The following is a 9,617-nucleotide window of genomic DNA, read 5'->3' as shown; positions in this document are numbered from 1 at the left end:
TTCCGACGAAAATCCGATGTTCTTGCTGAAGGCATGAATCTCACTGACTCTTTTAGCCGAGGCTAAGCATACCAGGAAAAGAGTCTTTAGAGTGAGATCTTTCAGGGAGGCTGACTGTAAAGGCTCAAACCTGTCTGACATGAGGAATCTTAGTACCACGTCTAAATTCCACCCAGGAGTAGCCAAACGACGCTCCTTAGTGGTCTCAAAAGACTTAAGGAGGTCTTGCAGATCTTTATTGTTGGAAAGATCTAAGCCTCTATGCCGGAAGACCGATGCCAACATGCTTCTGTAGCCCTTGATAGTGGGAGCTGAAAGGGATCGTCCTTTTCTCAGGTATAAGAGAAAATCAGCTATTTGGGCTACAGAGGTACTGGTCGAGGATACAGAAACTGACTTGCACCAGTCTCGGAAGACTTCCCACTTAGATTGGTAGACGCTCTCCTTGCTCTAGCAATCGCACTGGCTGCCTCCTTCGAAAAGCCTCTAGCTCTCGAGAGTCTTTCGATAGTCTGAAGGCAGTCAGACGAAGAGCATGGAGGCTTTGGTGTACTTTCTTTACGTGTGGCTGACGTAGAAGGTCTACTCTTGGAGGAAGACTTCTGGGAATGTCTACTAACCATCGAAGTACCTCGGTGAACCATTCTCTCGCGGGCTAGAGGGGAGCAACTAACGTCAACCTTGTCCCTTCGTGAGAGGCGAACTTCTGCAGTACCTTGTTGACAATCTTGAACGGTGGGAATGCGTAGAGATCCAGATGTGACCAATCTAGGAGGAAGGCATCTATATGTATTGCTGCTGGGTCCGGGACTGGGGAGCAATAGATTGGAAGCCTCTTGGTCAGCGAGGTTGCAAAGAGATCTATGGTTGGTTGACCCCAAGTGGCCCAAAGTCTCTTGCACACATCCTTGTGGAGGGTCCATTCGGTTGGAATTACTTGCCCTTTCCGACTGAGACAATCTGCTATGACGTTCAAGTCGCCCTGGATGAACCTCGTTACTAGGGAGATGTCTCGACCTTTTGACCAGATGAGCAGGTCCCTTGCGATCTCGTACAACGTCAGTGAGTGGGTACCTCCTTGTTTGGAGATGTACGCCAAGGCCGTGGTGTTGTCCGAGTTTACTTCTACCACTTTGCCTCGAAGGAGATACTCGAAGCTTTTCAAGGCCAGATGAACTGCCAACAGCTCCTTGCAGTTGATATGCATGCTCCTCTGACTCGAGTTCCACAGACCTGAGCATTCCCGACCGTCCAGCGTCGCGCCCCAGCCCAAGTCCGATGCGTCCGAGAAGAGAACGTGATTGGGTATCTGAACAGCCAGGGGAAGACCCTCTCTTAGGTTGATATTGTCCTTCCACCAAGTCAGACAAGACTTCATCTTTCCGGAAATCGGGATCGAGACCGCCTCTAGCGTCTTGTCCTTTTTCCAGTGAAAAGCCAGATGGAATTGAAGAGGACGGAGGTGTAGTCTTCCTATTGATACAAATTGCTCCAGGGATGACAGCGTCCCTACCAGACTCATCCACAGCCTGACTGAGCAGCGTTCTTTCTTCAGCATCTTCTGGATGGATAGCAGGGCTTGATCTATTCTGGGGGCCGACGGAAAAGCCCGAAAAGCTTGACTGTGAATCTCCATCCCTAAATACAGAATAGTTTGGGATGGGACCAGCTGCGACTTTTCCAAATTGACTAGGAGTCCCAATTCCTTGGTCAGATCTAGAGTACACTTGAGATCCTTCAGACAGCGACGACTGGAAGAGGCTCTGAGAAGCCAGTCGTCCAAATAAAGGGAGGCTCGGATGTCCGATAAGTGGAGGAATTTGGCCACATTCCTCATCAGCCTCGTAAATACGAGAGGAGCTGTGCTTAGGCCAAAGCACAGGGCCCGAAACTGGTAAACCACATCTTCGAAGAAGAATCTCAGAAAAGGTTGGGAGTCTGAGTGAATGGGGATGTGGAAGTAGGCATCCCTTAGGTCTAGCGAGACCATCCAGTCTTCCTTTCTGACCGCTGCTAAGACTGACTTTGTGGTCTCCATGGAGAACTTCGTCTTTGTGACAAAGACATTCAGAGCACTGACGTCTAGCACCGGTCTCCAACTTCCTGTCTTCTTTGAAACTAGGAAGAGACGGTTGTAAAATCCAGGTGATCGAAGGTCCGAGACTTTGACCACCGCTCCCTTCTCAAGCAAAAGAGACACTTCCAGTTTCAGGGCTTGTCTCTTTTCTTCCTCTCTGTACCTGGGAGAGAGATCGATGGGGGACGTCGCTAGAGGGGGTTTGCGTACAAAAGGGATTTTGTACCCCTCTCTGAGTAACTTCACAGATTGATGATCTGCGCCTCTCTTCTCCCAGGCTTGCCAGAAGTTCTTGAGTCTGGCTCCTACTGCTGTCTGAAGTTGCGGGCAGTCAGACTCTGCCCTTAGAGGACTTGGATCCTTTCCTCTTCCCTCGCTTCCCTTCGGCACGAGCACCTCCTCTGCTGGAGGCTCTGCCACGAAAGGGCGGAATAAAGCGAGACGCTGGAGTGTCTATCCTCGGTCTAGCAGACAATGTAGGCAAAGGGGGAGCTTTGCGAGCCGAGGACGCAACTAGATCGTGGGTGTCCTTCTGAACTAAAGATAAGGCAATTTCCTTTACTAAGACTTCAGGAAACAGGCACTTAGACAAGGGCGCAAAGAGTAGCTCAGATCTTTGGCATGGCGTCACTCCAGCAGACAGGAAAGAGCATAGAGACTCTCGTTTCTTCAGGACTCTGGACGTGAATGAGGCGGCTAGCTCGTTGGACCCATCACGGACGGCCTTGTCCATGCAGGACATAATGAGCAAGGAAACATCCTTATCTGTAGAAGAGATTTTCCTGCTCAGGGCTCCTAAGCACCAGTCTAGGAAGTTAAAGACTTCGAAAGCCCTAAATATCCCTTTAAGAAGGTGGTCCAGGTCCGATGGTGACCAACAAATCTTCGAGCGTCTCATGGCAAGGCGGCGGGGAGAGTCTACAAGACTTGAGAAGTCGCCCTGGGCAGAGGCAGGAACTCCCAAGCCGAGAACTTCTCCCGTGGCATACCAGACGCTCGATCTAGACGAGAGTTTAGATGGGGGAAAGGCAAATGCTGTCTTCCCTAAACTTTTCTTAGACTCTAACCAGTCTCCCAACAGCCGCAAAGCTCTCTTGGATGAGCGAGAGAGAACGAGTTTAGTAAAGGGAGGTGCGGTAGCAGGCACGCCTAATACAAACTCTGACGGCGGCGAACGAGGAGCCACAGAAACAAAGTGGTCAGGGAACAACTCCTTAAATACAGCCATGACTTTTCTAAAGTCCAATGATGGTTGAGTTGCCTTAGGCTCGTCAAGTTCTGAAGGTTGATCGTCTTGTGGTTCAGCAACGTCCTCATCTGATGGTTCCTCATCCGAAAACTGATGAGGAAACGGCAACGGAGTGGGCAACGTTTGGCTCGCTGAGTCCGGTCGCACTGGTGCATGCGTGACGGAGCCGGACGCAGCGTCATGGAACTGCTTCACAGTCTGTGAACTGTCAACAACCATGGGTGCGCGAGGACGCACAGCGTCCACCCAAGACTGTTTAGACCGTCTGGGTTGTGCAGTCAACACCATACCGGGTTGCGGAGGTTGACGCACCGCGTCAAAACAAGTCACCTCTGATGGTTGCTGAACGTCCTGAACGTCAACAACCACCTCCGTGCGTCGCCTAACGTCAACGTGCGGCTGGCAACCCACACTGGGTCGCATCGGTGGAGGTACCACCCCAACTGGTAGACGCGAGAAAGTTACCTCAGCGTCAACAGGACGTACAACAGACCGCTTGGATGGTTGTTGGCCAGAAGGTTCAGCAGCAACCTTCTCCGCATTAAAGTCCTCCATCAAGGACGCAAGCTTGGACTGCATGTCCTGCAGCAACACCCATTTAGGGTCTACGGCAGCAGGTGCGGCAACAGACGGGGTGAGCGACTGAGGCGGTACTGCTTTGCCTCTCTTAGGCGGCGAGCAGTCATCAGATGACGGCAACGAGTCCGAACTGACCCAGTGGCTACAACCGGGACGTTGGACTTGTCCTGAAGGGACCGACTTACGTTTCAAAGGTCGTGAGACCTTGGTCCAAGGTTTTTTACGAGAAACACCTTCGGACGACGAGGTAAAAACGGGCTCTCTCGTCTTACGTAGGTAGGGGCGATCTTGGGGAGATACGCCTGATACCATGGAGGGAACGTCTGTTCGCTGATCAAGGCCTCTCGAACCCATGTGTCGTACGACATTGCTTCTCCCCTGGGCTTGGGAGCTTGCAAGAGGTCCCGGACTAGGAGGACGACAGGCACGAACAGACGAACCCTCAAGCGCAACACTGTTCACAACACTTTGAGAAACACTAGGCACTTTATCACTTCCCGTGGCACTTTGGCACTTTAGTTCCTTAACATCCGCCATGAGTTGATTGCGGTCACTTGCAAGGGACTCAACTCTCTCCCCCAAGGCATGGATAGCACGCATCATGTCAGCCATCGATGGTTCCTGAGTGCTAGGAGGGGGGTTAGGAACAACCACTACAGGGGAAGGATTAGGTTGAGGGGCATGAGGAGAGGAAAAATCTACCGACCTAGAAGAACTTCTCCTTACCCTATCTCTCTCTAGTCTGCGTGTATACTTCTCAAATTCGATAAAATCGAATTCCGAAAGGCCCACGCATTCCTCACACCGATCTTCCAATTGACAGGTTTTACCCCGACAATTGGAACAAACAGTGTGAGGGTCGAGAGAAGCCTTTGGAAGACGCCTAGAACAGTCCCTAGCATTGCATTTTCTGAACTTGGGAACTTGTGAAAGGTCAGCCATTTTGAATTGGTCAAGGGAAAATTCCAAAAAACGATCTAAGTCATCAACAATGAATCCGATACAAAAAAAAGAGTTCAAGGATTTATTTGAAGAAAAAAAACCTGCACTGCGAAAGCTCAAAACCAAATTAAAGTACTTCACCAAATATGATGGGAAAAACTCCAGGTTTCAACAGCGAGTAAAGTACGTCTTGTCGACACGTCGACAGAGAAGAAATTGAGTCTTTGTTTACATCGAGTATGGTATCTGGCAGACAGTTGGCGCTGATGGGCACACCCGCAACCTGTATAGCGATCGCTGGCGAGTTTTTACTGTTTTTTGTCTGTCGAGCAACAGAGTTGCAGCTATATATATTCACCGGCTAAGTTAAATATTTAAAAATCTATATTTTGGGTCAAGCCATGTCATCCTGATGGGAAGCTTCTCAAAGGCCGCTTTATGCTTGGTATATTTCTGAGAGTCATATACCTGACAATTTTACCTTTAGAGGCATTACGGTTGGGTACGTGGGAGAGAGCCATTCCAACTACTATCCTAGTGTGTTATGTAAACATGGTTACTGATTTGCATTGCCATTCCAGCAGTAGCCATTTATATGCAAGATGGCCTCACACTGGGAATTGGGAGGGAATGAAAAGTAATGGGCAGGTCCATCAGGACAACATGGCTATCACCCAAAAATAGATTATTCATATGTCAAAATCCTATTTTGGGCTCGAGCCATGTCATCCTGATGGTAGTGTACCAGAGAATTAAAAATTCTCTCAGTTGTGGCATATTGGAGTTTTAACCATATGGGTGTTCTTATAAGTTACCTCACTAATTACAGTATAGAGGTAAATTTGTTCTATAATTTTTTTATCTAATGATGGTTTGTTTTACACTTCCAAATATAACTATTTGGGACAGTAGTCCAACGCCATGAGTGGACTGAAAGTTTTCGTAAACTGTGTTAAAATCAGATACCATCACAGCCCCACTCACTGTGACGTAGACATATCTTAGAATAGGTACCGACTAAGATTTGTATGTAATAGTAGGTACACTTGTTTTTATATAGAAGCATTAGGTCCATGTAAAGGAAACTTAAAAAGACGTACAGTCTCTTCCTTATTTCCAAAAGCAAGCAACAGAATTGGTTCAACAATATTTACATTTTTTATGCTTTAAGACAATAAATGATTACTCCAGTAGAATCGTATGGAATAGAATAACATCATTCCATACAAAAAAAAAATAAGGTCATGTTTTGACTCTTCAATATAAACATACTTTATTACACAATGCAGATTAGAAGAACACAACCTGTACTATGTACACTGTACATTCGCAAAGTATACAGTCCATAAGAGTCCATGCACAACACTAAGAAGCTGGTTTAATCACCCTTCTAGCTGCCACAAAGCGTTTACTCTCCTCCAGTTGTCGCAAGTAATGTTTGAAAGCCACTCTTGAAGACTTCCATCCAGTATAGGTTTGTAAGCCTTTGAAGGACATATACTGGAAGAAATTTAAGGAAGAGGCAACTTTTCTAGGATCATGAACCGTTGGAATACTGTCCGGGTCAGCCCTTCTGATGAAAAAGGTAAGTTTGGACCTCAGTTGTTTCAAGGATAATTAGATCCTGTTGTTTCCCCTTTAAAAGCAGACCACCTTAAAAAACTTACTCTTTGACAGGTAAGCTTTAAGGCATTCCACATGGCATAAAGAAGGATCTTCCTTTAGAGGGATGATCTTCCAAAGCCAACAACGTTTCGTGAGGAGTTCGTTCTTAGCCAGGAATGCAGGATCTGGATATATATCAACTTCTCCCAACTCAGAGATTCCAATGTGGCCATCATCCCTTGATAGCGCCACAATCTCGCCGACTCTAGTGCCAGAAGGCATAGCTAATAAAAAGATTGATTTTTAAATAAGATCCATCAATGAAGCAGACTGGTTATCTATTGAGGAGGCTAAGTGCAAGACTTAATCCAAAGACCATGAAATAGATATGGGGGAGCATTCGGTTTCAGTTTATCACAAGCCTTAGGGATGAACAGTTCATTGTTAAGCTCTATGTTGAAAGCATAAGTGATAGGTCTGGTTAGGGCCGATTTACATGAGGAAATAGTTGTAGGGGCCAGACCCTGTTCATGGAGTGAAATAAAGAAGGATAAGCAGAAGTCTATTGTAATAAAAGTGCATTGCATTTCTTAACAAACTCTACTCCTTTCTTCCACAAAGACAAATATTGTCTCTTCGTAGTAAAGGATTTGTATTCTTCTATGAAATCAATCCTGTCCTTCGAAACTCCGTATTTTCTATTAACAGCTAGGACAAGAAAATCATGAGCTGAAGGTGCTTCGTTATCCAAGAGGAAGCGAAGATAGTCTCCTGTTGAGCAGTTTGGGATAGCACTGGTGTTGGCAGAGGGATCTGACGAGGTTTGAGTTCTAGAACACGAGGGTGCCAATTGCTCTTGGGCCAATTGGGGGCCACTAGAACAGCTGTTCCCTTGAAGGTTTGTAGTTTGTCCAGAACCTTCAATGAGGAGATTGAACGGGGGAAAAAATAAATGTGAGTCCACTGATTCCAATCCAGTAACATCGCATCTCACCCCACTGCTTCCGGGTCGAGATTTAGTGTTACGTAACAGGGAAGCTTCTTGTTGATGCTCGTCGTAAAGAGATCGATTTGCTCTAGAATGAAAAAGAATGATTTTTCGTCCACGGACCATTCTGCTTCCAGAGGCTTGAATCTTGAAAGGGCGTCCGCCGTTACATTGCAAACCCCTTCTAGATGAACTGCTGAGAGATGCCAATTTCTCCTCTTGGATAAGGAGAGAATGGCCAGAATCATGAGATTGATCTGCAGAGATCTTGAACCCTGTCTGTTGATGCAGTGGACTACAGCCTTGCGTGAGAACTAACCTGAGGTGTGAGTTCCAAGTTCAATTTCTTCAGAGAAAGAAACACTGCTATAAAATTCAAGAATGTTGATGTGAAACTGTTGAAATGCGACTGACCACTGATCCTGTATCTCCTTAGCAACAACTCCTTTTCCGAGGCACCTGTGTGTATTGACACCAACGGAGGGAACTCCAGGGGGAACGTGTGTCGATAGACTCTTGGCAGTTGATCATGGTCTGAGCTGTTTTCACAGTAGAATTGGGGTTTTGTGGCGATGATCTCTTCGAACATTTGATGCCTTTCTTCTCTAGACTTTGTTGGCATCTTTGAGTCTTGCTTTCAGGATGGGATTTGTAATTTCTGCAAATTGTAGCGAACCTAAGACTCTCTACTGATGACGTCTGGTGATCGTCTTCGAACGAAGCAGACACCTGACTGAGCTTGCGATTCCTTTCCTCTTGCCCGGTGGTAGGAAAATATAAGTGACGTAAAATCCCAGTGTAGACCTAGATTGAAAAAACTTCATAACTTCCAAAGCTGCTAGAAGACACTCCAACTTCATCACCGCCCACACAAACAAATTGTCAAAGTGTACCATCACTTTAAGACCTTTGTTCCAGAGTTGTTGGCCAATGGTCTTAACAATTTTTGTGAAAATCCTTGGAGCTATGCTGAGCCAAAATGGGCATAGCTTTGAATGCGTAGGCCTTTCTTGCCAGTCTAAAACCAAGGTAGGGGGAGAAGTGCCGACCTATCGAAAGATGCCAATAAGTGTCGGTAAGATCTATGGAGACAGTGTAGGCTCCCTGGGGGATGTGGGTTGGAAGAACTTGAACCGTGATGGTTTCTGTCTCCAATTTTAGCCTAGTCTTGTGACTATGCTGTGAGCCCAAGGATCGAACTTCCATTGATCTTTGAAGTGACGGAGTCTTCCCCCCCTACCGGAAGCTCCTCATTGTTGTTTTGAAGGACCAGTTCCTTTATGTCATCGACCTTTGTTTCCTCGGCTCTTAGGATGGCCACCTCTTCCAGACTTTCTCCTTCCACTTGTACTTCTTCCCTGAGCTACAATGGGTCGAAAAGTGGTAGTGGCCCATTGATAAACGCGATTGAACGCTGGGGACTTTGTAACGTACTCCTGGGGAACCGTGCCCACTGTCTGGGGGATAGTGGCAACTGTGTCAGTCGCGGCAGGAAAAGATTTCTTGCCCTTAAAGGGTCTCCTTGGCTTTTTGCCTTTGGGTTGTGGTCCTTTGCCAGGGATGAATTTCCTCTTAGAGAAAATGCCCCATTTTTGCATAAGGCTCTTGTTTTCATGAGACGCCCTGTCTATGACTTCTCTTACTACCTTTTGGAGAAAAGATCTTTCCCCAAGATGTTAGAGTCAATCAACTTTTCAGGCTCATGCCTAATAGTTGCTGCTGCTAGGACATGCTTCCTGCATGCTCTCCTGGCTTGAAAGAACACATCACATGTAGATCATGATGGAAGGTCGCTAAACGGAATTTGGCCAGAACCAGGAAGAGATCAGATTCAGCGTAGTTCCCAATAAGCACTTCCAGATACGACTGGTGCAACAAAGAAACAGCCAGTCTTTCTTTGGCCTCCAATTCCTCTTTTCAAAGGAAATCAGGAATTCTCGGCAGTTTTTCATTAAACTAAAGCAGAAAGTTGAGTGTTAGCAAACTCAACTGACTTGAGCTCCTTGACCAACAGGGTTTGAGCCTTACCACGTTCTAAGATGATTGTTTCCTTGGCAATCGTATCATCTCTAATAGACGCTTCAGAACTTAACCTAACATAGCAGAAAGGGTAATTCTCGATGGAGGGGTAAAACTCTAAGTTCGAAAGCGGTTTAGAGCCCATGGCTTCACCAATA

This window comes from Palaemon carinicauda, chromosome 8 (genome assembly GCF_036898095.1).
Source record: "Palaemon carinicauda isolate YSFRI2023 chromosome 8, ASM3689809v2, whole genome shotgun sequence".
NCBI lineage: Eukaryota > Metazoa > Arthropoda > Malacostraca > Decapoda > Palaemonidae > Palaemon > Palaemon carinicauda.
This window is presented reverse-complemented; position numbering follows the sequence as displayed.